This window comes from Sinohyriopsis cumingii, unplaced genomic scaffold, assembly GCF_028554795.1.
Source record: "Sinohyriopsis cumingii isolate HCF-2022 unplaced genomic scaffold, ASM2855479v2 utg000029l, whole genome shotgun sequence".
Lineage (NCBI taxonomy): Eukaryota > Metazoa > Mollusca > Bivalvia > Unionida > Unionidae > Sinohyriopsis > Sinohyriopsis cumingii.
The window spans coordinates 335,907-360,324 of NW_028315862.1; the positions used below are offsets into that span (position 1 = coordinate 335,907).

Here is a 24,418-nt window from a genome sequence, read left to right on the forward strand (position 1 = left end):
CATCAAGGTGTGGTACTAATCCTCCTATTTGGGAGTATGCGAAATGCTATCCCCCAAGTGTTGGGTGCTGTGCAGCTCCACCTTTTCGGCAGGTGCAACATGCTACCCTGCGACGCCGGTTGCACTTCCTTTCTTGCTAAATGCACTATCAGTAAGGAAAGTAAGGAGACTCCTCTATTTTGGGCGAGGAGTTTACTCCTCCAACATTCATTCAATTCAGCAGAATGAGCCATACCCATCTCCAAACAGAACAATCCCATAAGTTCCTGCGACCAATGAGATATCCTGAGCTGAAGAACTCGTCTCCTTACAGCTTGCTTCCTTGTCAGACTCTTTAGGAGAAAAACCTGAAAGTTCAAATAATGCAGAGGATTTATCTTTCCACCGATTTCTATATGTACACCTTGAACAGCCTCGATTTCAGACTTCATTAGCCCATCTTGTGCAAAGGCACAATGGTTCTTATGTTTGCACTTTGAACATATGAGGCAGTCTTGCTTTATACACCCCAGTGTATTTGCACATGGTAGATAACTGTTCTCTGAATCAAAAGAATAATAATAACAATATTGTATTTTTTCCCCACAAGAAACTCCCCCCATTTGTATGTAATACATTCTATATACACCCCACTGTATATTGCACAAAGGTAAACAATGACTAACCATGGGGAATTTCTATCTTCTCACTCTCAGATATTTTAACAAAGATGTTCAGTTGTTGACCGATATTATCCTGAAGCAATGCAGACACACAACAAATCTGTGTGTCGCATTGTATTAAAACATTGATGAAATAAAAATAAACACCAAATAGATGTTAAACCGATGACTGAATTAAGAATTCCTATTAGCATTACACACAAGATTTATCCATGATCGAACTTTTGTTTGAAAATTAAAGGGGTGTACTCTTACCCTTAATGGCTGGGAAACCATGTTTAGCCCAATAAGATCTTTCCAGAACTATTGAAAAAGATCATGGGTTACTCGCATAAAACAGACTGGACTTGTGAAAATAAGACTAGACAAAATACAGTAAAAGGGAGAACCGAAGTTTTGAAATTCACAACAATCAATATTTCTCTGGTTGAGTTACTAAAGACATGACCATGGCATTATTGAAAAAGAAGACCGTTTCTCCGCATGCGAATGCGAAATGACAGGCAGTTTTTCTATGATTGTGTTAGTAATGACACAACCACAGTATCCTTGAAAAAGAAGACCGTTTCTCCGCATGCGAATGCGAGATGACAGGCAGTTTTTCTATGATTGTGTTAGTAATGACACAACCACAGTATCCTTGAAAAAGAAGACCGTTTCTCCGCATGCGAATGCGAGATGACAGGCAGTTTTTCTATGATTGTGTTAGTAATGACACAACCACAGTATCCTTGAAAAAAGAAGACTGTTTCTCCGCATGCGAATGCGAGATGACGGGCAGTTTTTCTATGATTGTGTTAGTAATGACACAACCACAGTATCCTTGAAAAAAGAAGACTGTTTCTCCGCATGCGAATGCGAGATGACGGGCAGTTTTTCTATGATTGTGTTAGTAATGACACAACCACAGTATCCTTGAAAAAGAAGACCGTTTCTCCGCATGCGAATGCGAGATGACAGGCAGTTTTTCAATGATTGTGTTAGTTGTTGTTGTTGTTGTAGGGTTTAACGCTATTTTTCAGCACACGATAGGCTATACATGGCGGCCAGTATTAATGGTGGAGGAAGAACCCGGGAAAACCCCGGAAAGAACCACCGACCCACGAGAAGCTACTGGCAAGCTTTCTCACATACCCACACTGGCTGAATCCGAGACTCGAACCCATGCAGACAGAGGTGAGATGGCAGTGATCCGTAACGGTGAGCGCTTTAGACCACTCGGCCACTCGGGGCCCCCGATTGTGTTAGTAATGACACAACCACAGTATCCTTGAAAAAGAAGACCGTTTCTCCGCATGCGAATGCGAGATGACAGGCAATTTTTCTATGATTGTGTTAGTAACGACACAACCACAGTATCCTTGAAAAAGAAGACCGTTTCTCCGCATGCGAATGTGAGGTGCACGAGTGAACCCTGTCTTATTGACAATTCTCCACTCTGTTGGAGGATGTGTATACAGTGACCTGACAGGATGTTTCAACAAGAAAAGAATATGCTGAGCAAAAGTGATGAGTTAGCCACTGTACCTATAAATTGTCATGCTCTGTCATTTTTTTTTAAATACATGTTCTCTGAACTAGAACCGATTTAATTCATGTCTGGGGCCCCGAGTGGCCGAGTGGTCTAAAGCGTTCTTCGTTACGGATCACTGCCATCTCACCGCTGTCTGCGTGGGTTCGAGTCTCGGATTCGGCTAATGTGGGTATGTGAGAAAGCTTGCCAGTAGCTTCTCGTGGGTCGGTGGTTCTTTCCCGGGTTCTTCCTCCACCATTAATACTGGCCGCCATGTATAGCCAATCGCGTGCTGAAAAATGGCGTTAAACCCAACAACAACAACAACATTTCATGTCTGGTAATGGTTTACATGTTATTTTGCTTACATTCTAAGTAAAAACTATCTATCTAAACTATCTAGCTGTGATAACAGACTTGAAAATTGAAAACTTCATTTGAACTCAATGTTTTACAAAATTAATATCTACCTTAAAGAAAACCAAATCTTGTCTACTGCAAACTTTTAATGAACAGAATGGCAGAGTGGTCTAAAGCGCTCACTGTTACGGATCACTGCCATATCACCATTGTCTGCATGGGTTTGAGTCTCAAGCTCAGCCAATGTGGATATGTGAGAAAGCTTGCCAGTAGCTTCCTGTTGGTTGGTGGTTCTTTCTGGGAATTTCCCAAGTTCTTCCTCCACCATTAACACTGGCCTCCGGTATAGCCTATCTTGTGCTGAAAAATGGCGTTAAACCCTATAACAACATCAGCAACAATAATACTAGACTGGATCCAATTCAATACAAAAGCCTGTGATGTATTGTTATACAATGTGTTCAGCAGTACACATGTGAAGTCTCCTAGAACCTCCTTGAATACTGTTTGTAACAATCATTTGTCTCGAAATTAAAGGTAAGCTAACAAGAAGAAAACTCCACTATGAAAAGCAATTTATTCTCAACACAAATATAAAGCAAGTACAGTAAAAACTGTCTTGAAAGACCACTGTTATACGAGACCACCTGTCTTGAGAGACCTTATTCTAAGTGCACAGATCTGTTGACTATATAGTGTTATGACCTGTTATGAGAGACCACCTGTCTTGAAAGACCATATTTTTTTTGCAGAGGGGATGGTCGTTCAAGACAGGTTCTACTGTACTCTACATTTTAACATAACCTCCACCACCACCATAATCTTAACTTTGACCTCTTTTTGCTGATCTCCAACCTGAATGTGGTTTTACGAAGATCCCTCTGTAACTTGCACCCTCACTTATATAGTAGTTAGAGCCATCAACGGGTACCTGCCCACTGATAATAACCGGGTAATAGAATAAGCCATTGGGTACCTGTTTACTGGATACAAGTTTCCTGCCTGTGCACATGTCCCCCATAATCCACTGGCTTGTAAAAGCATCACTCACTTTCTTTTCATGTTGACAAAACTTTTGAAAGAGCCACAAAATTAACATGTACTTGTTCAGTGCCAAATAAATACTAATACAAAATGAGCAATTATGTTATTTACACTTCAAGCACAGAAAAAATACACCTTTGCATGCTGTTTATGCCAGCATCAACCTACAACAAAGCAGTTCAGTTTTGCATAGGTTTAATACAATTTCCCTTTGGTTGGGTACCTGTGTATCTGATCATTAGTATTGATGGGTACCTGGTAGATAGTTATTAAAATTTTCACAGCTTTAATTGCAGTCTATATTTTTAGACCCAGCTGTGTGCAAGTTATCATGGAGGTGTACATATCATTAATTACTCATCAGATTACAAGGCCAATATATACTGTACCAAAGTATTACCATCTTGCCATTTTGTTGTGTTTACTTGAGGTCACCCATCATACACCACACAAAGCTCCTGGGTTTTTATTTTTATTATTATTGCAGAAAGGGTGGACTTTAAAAAAAGGCAAGTATTGTAGATCTATCTCACAAAAGCAGGAGCCTGTCTTTAAAAGACCAACTGTGCCCTCTCTAAGTGTTAGTTACTAATTCTAGCAATTCCAGTTTTGGCAATTTTCAATCTTGGGTCAATGGTCCACTCCTTGAACTGAACTTCTGGTTTTACAGTTCCCTGTACCATCTGTTACAATGTTGCACCTTGTCTGAACTGTCAGTGCAACACTGTGTACCTCTGTCTCTTTTTCAGGAGCAAGCTATGTGGATCTGTTAAATTTACAGACACTACTGACAGTCCCTGTTGGGAAAATATCCCCTAAGGGTTTATCAAGGTGTTACAATGTTGTCAAGTTATGACTCCTGAACCACTAGATTGAAACTTCCCTTCCTTGTGGCTTCAGGTTTATGTGAAACCAATTAATGACCTATTTTTATGACCCTGTATAAAAGAAAGGGTAAAAATAAATAGACTGTATGCCATGTTAGAACAGGGTAAAAATAAATAGACTGTATCCCATGTTAGAACAGGGTAAAAATAAATAGAATGTATGCCATGTTTGACCATGGTAAAAATAAATAGACTGAATGCCATGTTAGACCATGGTAAAAATAAATAGAATGTATGCCATGTTAGACCATGGTAAAAATAAATAGACTGAATGCCACGTTAGACCATGGTAAAAAGAAACATTCTTCAGCAGATTTTATAATTCCTTATCCAGTAAACTGCATAGTATTGTATAATGAAAAACTAAAGATAAATTACTTTGTGTAGTGAATTACTTTGTGTTGTGAATTAAGTTGCTGATGCCCAGTAAATAAACTCATTCTTTCTGTTAATAAATGTATATTAATATCATTATTATTATTATTATCATCATCAACACTACTACTAGCTCAAGACCCCACCACCACCACTACTACAACCATACAAAACAGAAATATCAAACATAAAATACAGTGTTGCATTTTGAGGGAGATGAGGGACATTCTAGCACCCAAACCAGTGTTCAACATTAATAATTCATTAGAATTTCTTTTGTTTCTACCACATAAATAGTTTAAATAATCCACTGAAATCTGAATTCAAAATAAAGTATAGGGCTGTATGATAAAAAATATAAAAAATCCAGACAGGATCAAATCACATCACTTCATATAATAGTCAAAGTAAAAAGAAATCAACGATACTGTGGAAATTTTAGCAGCTAAGAAAATTAGAAATGCGAATTTGTAAAATCAAAATATACTTATCAGCATTGATAAAGATCATTCGGAACAGACGTTATGATAACTGTCACCAACATAACATGCATTCCTTGGTCTGGTAGGCCACTAAGTATAAGTCAACTGGGAATGACAAAAGCCACGAGAAAATGAACTTTTACATATGTTGTCAGATCTGTTTTACATGAACAGTTTAAATGTCTCAAAATTTTAACAAATTAGTGGTCTCAAATTGAGAAACAAAACTAATTCTTATCAAAATTTACCACCTTAAATATCATAAGTAGTCCATGTTAGGTACCATAAGCATACCTAACGTAAACGTAGAAAATTTAAAATTCACATTTTCATGGAATATAATTTTATTACATTCATGAAAAATGTCCACAACCGTCTTTTTCCAAAAACAGATGAAGTTATGTCTATGGAAGTTATTCACAAACATTTTTTTAAAGCAATCAATATAACTGCTTTAGATCTTTTAATGTAAAAACATCTGTTGCTTTAGTGATTTTTTAATTAGCAAGTTTATCAAAATTTATAACCCAACATAAGTCCCTTGAGTGTACTGAAACTCTAGTGAGAAATTTTTTTTCTTCTAAGAATTCAAGATATGACCATTTATTTGTTTTAACTGTCAGGTGTTGAAACCATCCCTGGTGTTCTTCAGTGGCAACACAATTTTCAATTTAGCCGTTGCAATAATTTCATTTAAGACAATGCAAACATGATTAGTCTTTTGGCACCATTCATTCAAGGCCAAATGAACATAATAAGAAGTCTTTTCATATAAAAGAAAAACCTATATCAATATGTTATGGCTACCATGGTGGCCATGTTGGATGTCAGGTTTATTTAGGACCAGCATACCATCATAACCAGTCTTTTTACTGAATACCCCATGTTGATATTGCCATTCATTCAGCAATTCAATATTTTCAAGATGCCTACCATGTCAGCCATACTGGATGTCAGATCAGTACCATTTTAGTTAAGGACCAAGCAGACACCTTAGGAAATCTATTTATGAAACCCCCATGTTGATTATCACCAACCCATTGGCGAGGAGCAGCAATGAAAACATTTTTGAGATGGTCACTGTGATGGCATAATTATATATCAGATCATCATCATTTTCATTAATGATCAACTAGACAACATAAGAACTCTTAGTGAAAACCACCTCTTGACATGCCCGTCAATTCAGGAGTAGCAATATGATTTTCAAGATGACCATTGTGGTAGTCATATTGGATTTTCAAGCAGCACCATTTTCTTGTATGACAAGCTAGACCCATGGAATGCATATGTGTGCAAAGTTTAAAGGCAATCCTCCTATGTGGAATACTGAAAACAAATCATGGACAACATATCATACTGCAAGCTCTTCTGGTCTAGTACAGTTAAAAATTACAGTTGCAAATATCTTTCATGTATTAAACAGTACAAATTATTGTCAAGTAGAGTTGTCAGTGGAAGAAGTCAATAACACTATCAAGGTTGCTGTTGTTGATCAGGTAGAAAAATATCCATTGCCCCTGGATCTGAGGCAAGTAAAAATCAATGCCAAGCAGCTGTTTTTCTCAATGGGAAATCCCTCCCCCCCCTTTCAGGCAACCAAGAAATAAATATTATAAAATGATCGTGTTAAAAGTAATATTGAGATTTTATTTGTTTTCCAGTGACTAAAATTTCATCTGGATACCATAGTACAGCAGGATGAATGCCACTGATCTTGAGATATTCTTTCTGTCTTTTAAAGAATGGTCACTCCTACTGAGTAGGTGCCAGTTGTTTATGTTGGCCAACTTTAACTTAAGGAATATCACAATTGTTATTGCAAACAATACTAACATATGGGGAAATGGCTTAACCATTTAGATACTGTATTAATAGTACTGGATTAAGAGCAGCATGAACCATAATGATTCTAACTCCCATAAACATTTAATATGGCCAATTACAAGAAAAGCTGATGAGCAACAAAACACAGTCAAAAAGGGGAAATTGATAAATTACTGTTTTATTGGATGATCTCAAAAATGTTAGATATGGGTGTATACTTGTGGGATATTTTCCATTAGCATGACAGTGCGCCGCATGTAGGCTGTATCATGTGCAATTAGGGCTAAATGAATAGGACAAAGCTCTTGAATAATATTGATAACAGCTCTACTCAGCCAACCACAGTAATATATCAACTACTGGACAAGATCTTCAAAACCTGGTTCTTCAAGGAACAACCATGAAATTTCAAAATTATTCAATACCTGTTGTTCTTATTTAATTATCATTATACATACATAATTACTGGTACTTATTCGGCAGTATCTAAGGAAAAACGGATATTGATTATTGTACTGTAAACCTACCTATGGTATTTGACTTCTTTATGTATAGTATCATACTATGTATGTAACACCTATACTAGACTGAAGATACTGAATGTATCATAAGCACGTATGGCCTTTAATGTCCTAGCTACATAATTATGTATCAATTAGCATGGTTTTGCCATGTTGGACTATTGGTACTGCATGAATCATGTAGTATGCATGGCCTATATTGAACTAGTGATCCTGTATTGTCATAATAGTATGCATGACCCAACACTTTTGTCCGTTTGAAAAACTGCCCAATTTACCCATACTGCTAGGAAACAATATTAAACTGCTTTGATTGATATTCCCAGTTTGTTCAGACAATATTGGTAGCTACCAGCAATTCAGGAAAACAAAAGTGGGAATCTACTTGTTGATCTAATCATGGGTCGGGACATATGTACAAACGGACGTCAGTGATCCAAATACCAAGCTTCTGCCATAGCGGCATCAACAATAAACGTTGGCTTTAAATTAAATATAACTGATAGTGGAAACCAGACTTAAGTCTGACTGAACGCAAACTATTGCAGATTAATGCTTTATATTCCTCGCCAACTTCATTCCCTTCCAAAAAGTAGATTAAGTTTTGGTACCAGAAACGGGAAAGCTACCGAGTACCGTGTTCTTATTTTCATTTATATGTATGTAATCTATTTTGTACAGTAATCTATCTTTTCCTTTCTATCCCCTCCGTTTATCCATATTGAACATTAATCTTTCTCCGACACACACACACACACACACAGCTCTTAACATTACTCTAATCAGAACTAATAGTAATGTACTTAAATACACGACTAACCTGAACTGGCTGCTTATTCCGTCGCAAAGACCCTGGATTCCAACTAGTAATAAATCCAAGAGACCACAGTGAAATATACATTAATTATCCGTTAATATCGATTTTAAAATCCATAGATTCATCCAATACACAATTCTAGAAGTGACTACATAAGGGGCAGTCTGTATGGACTATTACTCTTCATGCTGTAATCTAGCCAGTAGTCCATGCTGTAATCCAACTAGTTGTAGTAGCCAGTACATGTAGCATAACATGCTCACATTACATTTCCTCCTGAAACAAATTGGCCTAATAATCGCAATACACAAACACTAAATCCACAAATTAGGGTCTCGCTGGACCCTTTGCAGCAAAAACCACTGTATCTCCTTGAATCACGTACAGAGGGACTGAGAACAGAATTATCTTGACGGGCCCCCCATGTACTATAACCTCCGATAATGCCTGCAATCAGTCTAGCTGGTTTACACAGGCAGCCTATGTGTAATAGTGTTCTATCTATGCTGCCTGATAGAATAGTTAGGGGACACAACTCTTACCATACATTTGGCAACTCAGCCAGTAAACAGCTGTTTCCTCAAGGCCATCCGTACAGTAATGATACTAAAATTCAACAAACAAGGTGCGGTCTGACTGATGGTAACGGCAAACAAGAAAAGTGGCAAGTTTCACGGGTCTTGAGATAAATATACATACACAGTACTAACTAAATGTATGGTATACATTACATCTGCATTTGCTTACCAGGCTATGTGTACTGGATATGCTATTCTTACAATTATATTATACAGCTGGAGACAAGGTGCTTTAGTCAGACAATCAACACAATATTACCGGGTAATATGACCTTGCAATCCGAGCTGCAAGTATTGAATATACCTTCAAGGCCATACCATGCATGAGCACTGAAGAACATTTACAGAAGAAATGATAAATGTCAGTGACCGTTCTGAATTAATGTCAAAGATTTTTTTTAATGTTTCTTCTGCCCTATATAAAACGTTATGTAATCTGGTAATGTATCCAAAATTTTTAAAAGGTCACTAGAAAGGTTTGAATGAAGATACAGACCTGCCAACACTACTAAATAAGACCTTGTCAATAAGGCAGTCAATATTTTCCCACAAATCAGACCAATTTTCAGTAAGATATAAGAAGATATCATGTACTGCCAATGTGTTGCAACATGGAAAATTGAAAAGTACATTAGTGTGATCTGATCCAGTCAATGTAACTGTTAACTTAAAATATATGTAAAGTACATTGGACCTTAATGACCTTGGTTCAGTTTCAGAAACTGCAGTTGTTGGAGGCATTTTGCTTGAAAAATATAAGCAGATTAGAGCATCTGAGCTACTCCTGTAGAGTTAGTCCAGTTCACTGACCATCTCTTCTTATCTGGATCAAACCTGAACAAGCCATATCATTATTTGACACAACTATTTATGATTATTCCACAAGTCTGGAATTTAAGGCCCATTTCATTAAAACAAAGTGTTAGGGTGGGCAGGACTTAATCAGTCACAATACATATGTCATCATTACAATATCAAAATGAATTCACTCTCATTTGGTTTCATGACAATTCTTTTGTAAAATAAACATACAACATGTGATGATAAGAAAACAATTAAAGTTTTGAGCTGTGATAGCACATTGGTTAAGGTATACAATTCATTAACAGACGGATAATAATTTGAATCTGACCACTGCATTGGCCTGGAATGATCACCATGATATGTCCTTTGGTACCTTAACATAATACAACCTTCAGTGTTCCTGTACCATAGAACACGAATCCAATCAACCTAGCCTAAATTTCAATATGTGTGTATAAATGTCTGAAGGCACAGCAGCACAATAATGGCCATAATGTGCCAATTAAAAGCAACAGTTCAAAAAATGAAAAAATAAAGAATTTCACAAACCCCAGAATAATTAACCCATCCAAATAAATCCAACATTAAATACTACAAAATAAAATTAGATGTCAAAATTATGTAGAAATGTATGCAACAGAAAATATAATGGTAAAAAAATAAATTCCTGAAAACAGAAGATCAAAATTTAATATACAAGCCAAATTCAACTGAAGAGTCCACAATTCTCCAGCATGGTACATTATCATAAGGTTGCTTAGCCAAATTCACATAAAACTGTGATATATGATGGAAGCCACTCTCCACTCCAATCATGGCCTTAAAGCTAGTGTGTGGTTCAGCCATGTACATATTTTGCCATATATATGGAACATGCTTATCAACATAATATATGAAGACAGTATGCAGAATCACTAATCTGGAAACAGGTGTTTGCTTGGCAGCTTTGGCTGCTTTCTCTGTCCTATTATTACCCTTAGTATGAACTGGACTAGGTAGCCATCTATACTGAATAGTTTTTCCTGACTGTATGAACAAAATCATGTTTCTTAAAGATTTTGGATATTGAAGGGATGTCAAATTTAAGGTTTTGCAAGATTTTTCAGCATGAAATGGGAAAGAGAAAAGATGATAAAATTTGTTTTTCAAGAAATTGCAATGTTGTTCAAGAATATAAGTGAGGCTGTTATTGTTGTGTGTTCAATGCCACTTTTTGGTGCACAATACATGGCAGCCAACATCAAATGATGCCATGGGTTGTTGCAAGGGCAGCTCCAACTCTGGCTCTTTCATCTTTGCTAGCCAAAGTCTGATATGTTGGCAATATCTTCACAGATATTTCTGTGCTTTGGGTCTGTGAATTTCACAGGATGTGGAGGCATGCCACCACTCAAAACCAAAGTTGTTCAAATCTGAACACTGTTCCTACATGAACAAGACAAAGGAACACACAATTTGAATGGACTCATAAATAAGCAATTTTCTACTGCTGGTTCACTCAAATACACCAGTAATGACTTCTCTCTGGTATGTAATCATACTTTCGATGTTAACTTAAAATATTCTTTTGAAGTCAACTGCCTCCACCATTTTCAGCTGATGTACAATGCACCGCTCTTACATGCTATTGGTTAGTTGGCATTACATACTAAGGGAGACAACTCATGAAATCCATTAGATGTCCCGTGGATAAAGCACTAAAATATCTGCTCGATCTGCCAAGGTATAGATAGGGTTAACATATCGTAACCTTGACTACCAAAGATGTGGTTCTTTCAAACCATATGTATTCAGGGGCATATGACAATGTCCTAAAGTCTACATCATAAGATGATTATATGGATCTGGAAAAAAAATGAGGTACATGTAGTGTACTGAAGAGCCAGTCTCTAATATAAACAGCTCAACTGCCCCAACAGAGTGATCTTCTGAAAGGGAAGTCCTAAAGGCCTCTGGACAAATGTCTCAAAGTGCCATATGTGTATCTGATCAAGTATTTACAAGATTTACAAGCTGATCTGCCAAATTTAGATGTTACTAAGATATGTTTAACTGGAGCATGACCTTCCATGTCCAATCTGTCTCTGTGACAATTCATGTTAAATCCATGACCTTCTGACACTTATCCCTGAGTTATCTTATACCTGAAAGGAAAGGTAGTTCAATGTGGACTTGGTACAGTGCCTAGTCTTCAAAAGCTCTAAGCACTTTGCAATATTAGATAACACATATGAACATAAACACCATCAAATTACAAAACAAAACATGCTGCAATAATTACAGAAGCAAACATTATTGAAGTCTGTTCTTGTAGTTGAAACAGGTGAGTTTAAGAAAAATCTTGAATAGATCTATGGGCAATTCATTCCACATAGGTGGGTCTTGGTAAGCAAAAGAATACTGTTTGTGCAACTTTGTTTTAACAGTAGGAACAATGGGAATATGAGTGTAAGAAGATGGTGTACACATGGGTGAGATTAGATATGTATATTGGACTAGAACCAGTGAACAAAATGTAGCACAGTGAACAGATTTTGTGTTTGATTCGAGATTGATTGCCAGCCACTGAAGGATACATAGCAGGGGGGGAGATGTGCTCATTTCTTCATACTCTACGGATGATCCAGGAAGCATTGTTTTTAAGTTTTTGTAGTAGATATTGAGATAAACCATACTGAATTAAATTACAATACAGTACTCCAGTCTTGAAGGTACTAAGGAAAGTGCAAGTGTTTTAATGGCATCAACCAAAAGAAAATTGCGAATGGAGCTGATCTGTATAAACTCCAGATATGAAGCCTTGCATATGTTCATTACATGTTGGTGTAATGACAGCATATTGTCCAGTGTGACATGCAAGTCTTGTATTGACTGTCTAAATTTAATGTTGGCATTGCTGATACTTATTTTTTGGCATAAAGGATATGAATGAGAAAGTCTTTGTGTTGTGATCAGGATGGCTTCAATTTCATCATTATTCATCTACAGCTTGTAACATGTCATCCAAGCTTTGACATTGGAAATGCACCTCTCTACACATTGGATGGTATGTATCCTCAACTTCACCTAGGGGCCTCGAGTGGCAGAGTGGTCTAAAGCTCTCTCCGTTACAGATCACAGCCATCTCACCTCTTTCTGTGTCAGTTTGAGTCTCAGATTCAGCCAATGTGGGTATGTGAGAAAGCTTGCCAGTAGCTTCTCATGGGTCGGTGGTTCTTTCTGGGGTTTTCCCAGGTTCTTCCTCCACCATTAATACTGGCCGCCATGTATAGCCTATCGTGTGCTGCAAAATGGCGTTAAACCCTATAACAACAACAACAACAAAAAATCAACTTCACCTGGGTAGCTAGATATGTATATTTGAGTGTCATCAGCATACAGTCAGTGGGACACTGGATGTGTATCTGTGACATCTGAGAGCAGCAGAGTGTATAGAATAGAGTGAACAGGGTAAAACAGGGATAAACTAGGATGGAATGTTTTCCAATTATGGACAAAATTTGTGTCTTGTTGACTAAGTAGGAGCTGAACCCATAGTAAGGCTGTATCATGAATGCCAAATACACATTGGTGATGGTGAAGTAATATATCATGGTCTGTTGTATCAAATGCAGTAGACAAGTCAAGTAGAGTAAAGAGTAATCTTTCCACTATCCAAAACAGAGAGAATATCATTAACTATTCTCAGAAGGGCAGTTTAGGAAACTATGGTGAGGATGATAATGCAGATTGTACATCGTTAAAAAGACTATTTGAATTCATATGAGATACAAGTTGGGATGGAACAACTTTTTCTATGATTTCTGAATAAATGAGAGGTAAGAAACAGGATAGTAGTTCTTTACACCATTTGGGTCAAATGTCAGTATCTTCAACTGAGGCTTAACAATGGCGTTTTTTTAAATTTGATGGGAATTCCCCAGATCAGAGAAAGGAGTTTTGATGAAATTCAGTTACTGAAGGCATTATTGAATCTAAGCACACAAGCAGCAGTGATTTCGGAATTTGAGTGTTCATATGACTTTGGGATGCTCCTTGTTTTACTGTATGTACCAAATCCATAGAGACAGACTCAAATGCTGTTAAAGGTTGCCATGCATATTCTTTATCCCATCTGTATGGTGACGATGAGTCAGCTGAAGTTGTGTTTTCAAGTTTATCCCTAATGGATTTCACCGTGTCATGGAAACAATTTGCAAGCAGGTCTGGAAGGTCAACCTGAGAGGTCGTTGGAAGTGGGGTATAAATATTATTCCTTGGCATTAGCTTGTTTGTAATCCTGAAGAGATCTTTATAGCTGCAATTTTCAATGATCTTAGTTGTGCAGAAGGCTGATTTTGCTGCATGAACATTTTATGAGGCATCTTCATAGATCTGCTTATGATTAGTGAGACTGTCGGGAAGCCAAATCCTCTCAGCCATATGGTGTTTTCTTTTAGCAGTTTGAAGATGGTCCCTAATGCTACTATACCATGGTAACAGGGTACTGGACAGACTATGCTGTCGTAATGATCAACTGTCGCTCTGATTCACAGAGGGTTTAGCAAAGTTTCATGTTTTTTTTACTACATGTATTAGGTGAAGAAAATCTGAAATTATTGAGAGAGTCACAATCCAAATGATTCAAGGCATGAGCCAGCTCTGCTACAGTCAACCAAAATCTGTGAATAAGCAGGATCAAGCTGTACATAAGTATGATGCAAATTTAAATTAATGTGTTGCCTTGAAATTTCAACTTTGTTTTATTTCATATGACTTCTCATAAATACTGGGGTAACTTGCATTACGAGAAAAAAATGAATATGAAACCACAAGTGCAATCAATGACCAAAAATGCTCGTTTTAATATGAATTCCCTCACTCTATCTTATATGCAAACTTAAAGATCAGTAAATATAAATTTTGGTCACCTCATGACTGAGTCAAACAATCAATATGTTACAAGATCCTGCAAGAAATTGATTTTATAAATACAAATCTGAGGTAAAGTCACTATAATAATAATAATAACAATAGCAATAAAAATAACAACAACACTAGTGAATACAATAAATGGAGCAGTGCATTTGGCAGAAGTGTGTAGGCATCAACATACCTAACTACATGGCCTTGTCACAAAAGAACACAATAAACTGACCTAAGCAAGAAACTTACGATCTACACATGCTTACAAGTCGGTCCAACTGTAAGCAGCACAGACCCTGATTTTCCATTTTATAATGTGCTGGCAGAACAGGGTCCATGTTGTTTGTTCTTCTGATTATTCCTAACAAACTGCAAAGGCCCAGTTCTGCTAGCACATTATGTTGTGGATGATCTGGGTCTATGCATTTTGCAGTTGGATCCAAACTTTTATGTGTTTATACATGTATGTGCAACTAAGGTATCATTAAGGGATGCTGCACAGAATAATGGTTGGACAGATGGGTGATACACTTATGCTAAGGCATAACAACATGATATTGCCAGTAATTGTTCATTGCTTTATTTCTGCAAGTGCCTTCATGAAGCACTTTTTACAACCTAAACAACACAGACCCACTCACAATGTCACAGTGAATGATCTATGAATATGAGCAGAATTTATGATTTCCTGATAAATGAAGAGTTTTTACAACTTACGTCCCCTATGCTGGTGATTTGCCCCATCCTCAAAATCAATGCTCATGTGGTAAGAACAGATCCATGAGCAAGTGTCAGTTGCACATTTGACATGATCTTTTCATGCCCACTTATATATATATATATATATATATATATATATATATATATATATATATATATATATATATATATATATATATATATATTGGATGGAGCAGGGATGAAAATATCTGGAAATATGTTAAGCACATTAAAAATAAGGACTATTACATCATCTATTAGTTCAAATACAGTCTGCTTGTTGATTGTGTATATTTAAAAGAAATGCTGCTCCAATAGGGTTACAAAGAAATAGCTGATATGCAAACAAAGACTTGCTCCCATAGCAAAATTCATATTTTAGTGTTCTTACATTCCAACAGATCTAGAAAGATACATTCAGCCTTCTTGCCACCCTCAGATTTTATGCAAAATGATGATGTTGTTGTTGATGTGGGCTTACGCCATTTTCCAGCAAATAATAATCTATATATCGAGGCCAGTATAACTGCTGGAGATAATTAATATGAAAACAAAACAAAATTTACCATGAAAAATATTTCTGTAAATCAATTCCATAGAATGATTCACAAAAATGTCTTCATCATGTAAAATTCATTATTTACCACAACTTTACTTCTTTTTAAACCAAGATAAATTGGCAAGATTTGGAAGACACCCCTCCCCCAGTTGCTGCATAAAACCAGTTGCCACATCAACTCAGTTACCATATACGTGTGTGTGTGTGTGTGTATATATATATATATATATATATATATATATATATATATATATATATATATATATATATATATATTGACCCATATATACTCAGTTACCATATATACAAGTATAAGATGGATCTACACAGACCCTGATTTTCTGGATCATAATGTGACTGCAGTTCAAGGTCTATGTGATCTGACTTGTACACAACTATACAGCTATATCATACTGCAAGTCTAACACATGATTCTGTTCAGTATTGTTTGGATCTGAGAAATAACTGTTATCACACACACACAGACAATTTTTTCCTCTACAACCATCACAAAGTACTACATAAAATCTCCATGCTTCTAATCAAAGTAACCAGTCCAAATGGTGTATTTACTCTTTAATACAATTACAATCATCATCATATGCATATATCATTACAACATTAGATTTGTAAATTCAAATATCAGCTGATATTAGCTAAAATAACAAAATTTCAATGGTTCAAGATTTAAAGGTTAAACATTCCAATGTGATAGCCACAAGGAAAGTAATTATACAAGTCAAGACCTATTATGTATCATGAGGGGTAAAGAGAAGGAAGTATAGTATAAACAGGGAAGTTAATAAATGAATATCCATAACTATAAACATGTGCCATACATTTCTAATTTTAATGTACATCATTCCAGAAACCCTGACAAACAGAAATCTACTGCAAGCTAAGTATTTCAAGTCTCAGCTAATCCTTAGACCCTGTGACTGATTTTGATATGCCTGTGTTGTGGTTGAGGTCAATGTGCACTGACCATCAGAAGTATGGAATTCACCAACACAGCATAGGGGTGCACTGGGTGTTGAATATATACATATATAAGTTGGAAAAATCAAATGACCTTGTGGTAGCTGTTCCACATTCTTGTCATTAAAAAAGAAACTTAATAAAAATTTTGACAGCAGTAATAACTGCACTGTCTACAGGTGAAACTGGAATATAACTGATCTATAATCATATGGTACCTTAGATTTAAGTTCTGATCTGTTCTAAAGAAGAGGAATCTTCTGCAGCAAGTTGTTGTTGTTGTTGTTGTGGGGTTTAACGCCATTTTTCAGCACGATAGGCTATACATGGCAGCCAGTATTAATGGTGGAGGAAGAACCCGGAAAACCCCGGAAAGAACCACCGACCCACGAGAAGCTACTGGCAGGCTTTCTCACATGCCCACATTGGCTGAATCTTAGACTCGAACCGCCGCAGTCAGAGGTGAGATGGCAGTGATTCGTAACGAAGAGCGCTTTAGACCACTCAGCCACTTCTGCAGCAAGTAGTTTACCACTAAACAAGAGTCCATGAAAGGGACTGATGCCCTACTGTCCACTAAAAAAACACGAAACCTTGCAAATATTATTTAGTTTATCAAAATTTGTCATAAAAGTCATTTAACATTTCATATTAAAACCACATGACACATAACCCACCACCACCACATCAATGTATTAAAAAAACTGAAAATTTACATTTGAAAGCAGGGTATCTTGTGTTAAAATTTCTTATAATGCTGCTGATTGCAAATTATGAAAACAAATGTTTTAAGTTTCTCCAGACTGTGCATATTTGATGATCATTCAGCATCCTGTATTTTATATCAACAGGCCTCAATGCCAGGGTACTCTCCATCAATGTTGGTCAAATGTGGTCAAGTGAATTTTAAAAAAATAAAGTGTAACGTAATGGCAGCCATCTTTGATCACAGAGCTGCATAACTTGTATTATATATTTACAGGTCTGCAAGCTCATATGCTTTCTGTCACGTCTGGTCAAATTCTTTTGAGTACCTTTTCTCTTTTCTTTTACAAGAAATTATTAGTTTCTCATGTTGCTAGTAATGGTAACAATAACAGAGAGAAAATTGGTGCCAGTTATACAAGTTTGTGCCAGGATGCTTTCAGTCAAATTTGCTTAAATTCTGTCAACACATTTGGTACAGGCCTGAAGATTTCTTTTCAAGGACATTTCAAGTACATGTAGTTCAAATTCAACAACTTTAAAACAATTCTCAAGAAGATTTATATTTTGCTTTGGAAGGTGACTCACGCTTCCATCTAAACTGTAAAGTGAGATCCTTCCTAGCTGGATCAATTTCTTATTAAATAAATCCATTTGTAAAAGAGATTAGCACGCCACTACAGTCATGAGATCATGCCTGGCACTATACAGCCAAGGGACACCACTCCATTTAGTAACTACCAGTATCACATGTCATTTGATCCACCCGAGTTTGTTTATTTATCCATCACTTTTCGAAATAAGGAATAACAAAGATTGTGAATTTACAACAATTTATATTTTATTCAGTAAAAAACTTAATTGCAATCCTTCATATAAATTTAAGGAGATTTTGGGAAAATTCAATTTGTTCAGTAACTTCAAAGGCTTTCATGGAGAAAATTAATATTTCTGATATTCAATGTACTTTCAGGGTAACTTACCAAATTGAAGAATTTTTTTAAGGATGTATCATCCACAAGTTTTCTTTTTAAATAAGGTTATTTTGACGTTGTTATTAACAGCGGTCATATTTCATGGCAGATGCACAATTTTTGCACATTTGGAAGCATCTACACCAGAATGCCTCCTTTCAAATTTGTTAAAATCAAACGGTTTTGAGAAGAAATCTCTAAAAGGTTTCTCTATTTTGGTAATGGTAGCCATTTTTTGGCACAGCTTCAATATTTGTACAAATCTGAAAACTTTCTACACCATGATGCTTTCTGTCAAGTTAGGTTGCCTTATGTTGGAGTGGTCTTTGAGATGTTGAAACGTCTGATATTTTTAAATAGAAATTTGCCCTTTTCTAGTAAGTAACAACAATCATAGTCAATGACAGACTGAATTTCAATGAGCACATCTAAAATGTCTTTATCAATGCTGCCTGTAAAATCATGTGCAAAGTGGTCAAGCAGTTTTAGAAAAGTTGCAGATAGTGAAAGAACAAAACATGTTGGATAATAGACAAAAGGACCACACCATTTAGGGTCAGGTGAGCTCAAAAAACACAAAAGAGTAAATTTTTATTTCTTTAAATTCAATTTGTTAATGAAAGCCATTTCAAAAGCTGTTATTACTGTCAACTCCTATAAACCTTTCCATTCTGATTTGAAATAAGCAGCCATATATCAATCACATTACAGTGCACCATGCTTGTAATCAGTACTATTCCCATTGTATTCATACTTTTATTATAAATATAATTTATTTTCATCATCGTATATACTCAGTTATGAGTCACGTCCAACTACAAACAACACAGATCCTGATCTGCTGTAGCATAATGTGCCTGCAGATCAGGGTCTATTGTTTGTTCTACTCCTAACAAACTGCACAGAGCCAGATATACTGGCACATTATATGACAGCATCCAAATATGCTGGCACATTATATGACAGCAGCCAGATATGCTGGAACATTTTATGACAGCAGCCAGATATGCTGGCACATTATATGACAGCAGCCAGATACGCTGGCACATTATATGACAGCAGCCATACATGCTGGCATATTATATGACACCAGCCAGATAGGCTGGCACATTATACACAGCAGATCTGAGTCAATGCAGTTTGCAGTTGGACTCATAAGTGATTACAATAGTAGCAAATGATGTTGTTTTGGGTTAACTGCATTTCTCAGCACAAGATATGCTATACCTGGATGCCAGAATAACTGGTGAAGAACCTGGGAAAATCCTGGTAAAGACAACTGACCCATGGGAAGCTACTGGCATGCTTTCTAATGTGAAAAGTACATCGTTATGAAACAGTATTTGGTGAATTGGATAAATTTAATTTCCTTATTATAACATTTTTTCCTGAGGCAGAAATCAATTAAAGTAATATGAATTAAACAGTAAATATTAATAACTGATCAATAAAATTATTTAAATTAGTTTGTGTATCAAATATATAACACAAGGAATATTTAAGTGCACCAAGAAATAAATAAATAAAAAAAAACTTTCCACTGCATCATGACTTAATTACATTACATAAATGTTTTCACTCACATTAATATTATTATTATTATTATTATTATTATTATTATTATTAATTACATGTCAACATTTTCACTCACATCGTGACTGAATTTGATTATGTCAACATTTTCATCCACATCATGACTGAATTTGATTATGTCAACATTTTCATTCATATCATGACTGAATAACATGTCAACATTTCATTCATTCATGTCATAACTGAATTTGATTATGTCAACATTTCATTCATTTACATCATGAACGAATTTGATTGTCAACATTTTCATCCAAATTATTACTGAATTTGATTATGTCAACATTTTCATCCACATCATAACTGAAGCAACTGAAATAATGCCAATATTTTTAATGTAAACAGTAGCTTTACTTGAAGATGAAGTGTTTATTATAACAAATCTAGCAGGTAGAGAATGCACTTGTTACTATTATGAAATTTATTTTTATCAAATTAATCACCAAATATATCATGATATTTTTAATAACATACAGTGTTAAACAAATATTATTTCTTGCCAAAACTTACTGATGTGATGAAATTACAAAATTACATGAATATTTCAAAGAATGTTTTGAAAATATTGTATTCTAAGAGGTACATTTTTTATATCAATTTGCAAGTAAAGGAAAGTAATCATAATGCCTATCAGAATAATTTTTTAAATGATTTTCTTTTGACTTGGACTTTTCAGTCTCATTTTCTAAATAGATAATTTATCAAATTTCAGTTTCTGCACGATGATTTTTCTAAAATTCAACGAAATTTAGTGAAAGTAGTTTTGTTGTTGAATTAAATGACCCCTTAAAAATTTATTGGCTACATTAAGCTGAGGAAATGGGAGGTAAGTGACTTTCCCAGGGACACAAAGGCAAGCTAGCCTGGCTGGCCTGGTCAGGTGCAAGACCCACAACCTTTGGATTACAAGAGCTATCACAGATCTCTACTGAACGCAAAGCATAAGGGTTCAAGTTTCATTCTTTTGTTTACTTATATTCTGAAGTAAGTGCTCACTCGAGTGTTTGAAAAGTACAAAGCTGAAACTTTCAGTGAAAATAATGTTTATTAGTAATATTAAAGAAATGTGAAGTATTTATGGTGTTGCCTTTCTGTGTTGTCTTTCATGGGTCAGGTGCACATATATAATCAGTGCTTGTAATCAAGGCCATATTAAGGCTAGAGCCTTTGACCTTAATATTCTGTAAGCCCTCCTCTGTGTTAAATTAATGGCTGACATGGAAATGTGGCCACCATAAATAGTTTGTCTCATTAAATATTCTTTCATGACTTCATTTTTATGCAATGTGTACTATATATATATATATATATATATATATATATATATATATATATATATATATATATATATATATATATATATATATATATATTTTTAAGCCATTCCCTTTTATTAGCCTTATGCCCAGCCTTGTAATCAGCACTTAATGGCAGATGCATGTAGGAATATTTAGTGTCCAAGGGGAGATAAATATAAAAGATCTATCCAATAGAAAGGTCTATACATTTCATGAGAGAGGTCAAAGCTTTAAAGAGTAAACCTGGAATTACAGCCAGTGTGTGACTGCTATTACAAGCATAGTTCATGCATCAGTGATCAGCTGGATTGGTCATTACAGCCAGGCCTCACATTAAATGGGCCCAGTCCACTCTTGAAATACAGACTGCTTACATGTACAATACAGTTAACCTGTTGAGAGTAACCTATCCCAATATATAAAGTATAATACATTACCTGTGCAATCAACTTCAGATACAGAAAAATGCAGAGGTGAATGCAAATAGAGATAGGAAGGTTAATGTAAAGAGTACAATGGTACTTTATAAACACCGTAAAAAGTACAATAGTACTTTATATATATATATATATATATATATATATATATATATATATATATATATATATATATATATATACATGATCTGGCAAATAGTAGTTTTACACTTTTTCTATGTAAAGCCCTCACTCACATTCTGATATACAGGTACTTAAAGACCAGTATGTAATTAACTTGTGCACTAATGACAATGCCACCATGAGACAGAGACACAAAGCAAAACTGAATGGAATGCTTCATCACAGTATAATCTATCTTTCTTGTCACAAACCATTCAAAACATTTCATCAAGGTAGAAAAAAGAACTTCTTCCACTTAGTCAATATTTTGTAGAAACCATTTTTCTTCTTCCACTGCCAATGACCTTGACCTTTTACTAACATAAAAATCTATAGGTGACTTTCTTACCTCAACTGCAAGCTATCCAAAATGTTCCGTTATGGTTTATGGTAATGGACTTTATTTTGCAGAAAACTATTTCTTTCTTGGAGTGCCTATGACCTCTGTTTTGAACTTTTAACAACAAAACCAATGTCCATTCCATGATCTAACTGTTAGCCATTTACAAAGTTTTATCACAGCATGTGGTACACAACTAAATATAGCTTTGTGGAAAACCACACCTGTGACTTTGATCATGATATGGTGTCCAAATGAATGTTTGTCTCAAACACAAACAATCAAGAAAAGTTTGGTCACAGTATCCTACAGAAACCATTTTTTTTAGTTTGAGTCTCTGTGACCTTGACATTTGACCAAAAATTCAGATTTTTTTTTTATCTCATATGCAAGCAATGTACAGTAGTTTTTGTCAATGTGTCAGGCACACAAGTGAAGTTACAGAGATGATCACAACAATTTTCTTGTAGAGGTCACCCACAGGTAACTGCAGTTAGAAGGGATGAGAGATGTAACCCACAAGTAACTACATATGGAGGGGATGAGAGATGTAACCCACAGATAGCTACATATGGAGGGGACGAGAGATGTAACCCACAGGTAATTACAGATGGCATGGGTGACAGAAGCAACCCATAGGCAACTACAGATGGAGGGGATGAGAGATGTAACCAACATGTAACTACAGATGGAGGGGATGAGAGATGTAACCAACATGTAACTACAGATGGAGGGGATGAGAGATGTAACCCACAAATAACTTCATATGGAGGGGTTGAGAGATGTAACCCACAGGTAACTACAGATGGAGGGGTTGAGAGATGCAACCCACTGGTAATTACAGATGGCATGGGTGACAGAAGCATCCCATAAGCAACTACAGATGGAGGGGATGAGAGATGTAACCAACATGTAACTACAGATGGAGGGGATGAGAGATGTAACCAACATGTAACTACAGATGGAGGGGATGAGAGATGTAACCCACAAATAACTTCATATGGAGGGGTTGAGAGATGTAACCCACAGGTAACTGCAGATGGAGGGGTTGAGAGATGCAACCCACTGGTAATTACAGATGGCATGGGTGACAGAAGCATCCCATAAGCAACTACAGATGGAGGGGATGAGAGATGTAACCAACATGTAACTACAGATGGTGGGGATTAGAGTTGTAACCCACAGGCAACTACACGTGGAGAGAATGAGAGATGTAACCCTCAGGTAACTACAGTTGGAGGGGATGAGAGACGTAAATCACAGGCCAATACAGATGAAGGGGACGAGAGTGTTGATAGATATAATGTATAGAAAAGAAACACAATGCTGTCAGATGACCTACCATAATTGTAGATATGGTCAAAGCTCAATTAGTTTATGAACTACCCAAAAGAATTTTGCAATTTTTACTTGTACATTTTTTTAATTTAATCAGTGCTATAAAGCAAGAATTGTGCTGATATGACATAAAAACCACATACATACATACATACACTGTAGTCCCCATCTTGAACAGCCCCACTTCTTACGGCCACAATCCCTTGGCACCGTTGAGTTTGTGTTCAAAAGTACCCATCAAGAACGGCCACCCCTCAAATACGACCAGCAGCCAGCATATTAGTACAAAAATGTAAACTGTTCCCCTCACGAGCGGCAACATTCTATTTCAAATGTATCCAGAACCAACAATTATTTCATATCGTGACATAAGGTAAGTAATCAGATTATCTCTATCATCGATACATGTCTCCCAATATCAAGTTTCCGTAACTGACAGAAGTGTTGACTAAAGTACATGTAACACTAAGATTAATATTATATTATTGTCTATAAAAGCAGACGTTTACAGGAAATGGGACCAACAATGTCATGATAGTTTT

The 24,418-nt window shown here is 35.9% G+C and overlaps 1 protein-coding gene across 2 annotated transcripts in view; it reads right to left on the reverse strand.

The window, feature by feature from the left end:
* The window catches only part of LOC149775022 (uncharacterized), a 325,791-nt gene that overhangs the window by 213,779 nt on the left and 87,594 nt on the right, over positions 1-24,418 (reverse strand). The window contains exon 1 of one of the 2 annotated variants that reach the window (XM_089944533.1): positions 8,492-8,998. The exons of the other annotated variant lie outside the window; for it this stretch is intronic. The gene's annotated coding sequence lies outside the window, so the exon portion shown is untranslated. Of the gene's footprint in view, positions 1-8,491; positions 8,999-24,418 lie in introns of those variants that run through there. 2 annotated transcript variants of the gene reach the window in all.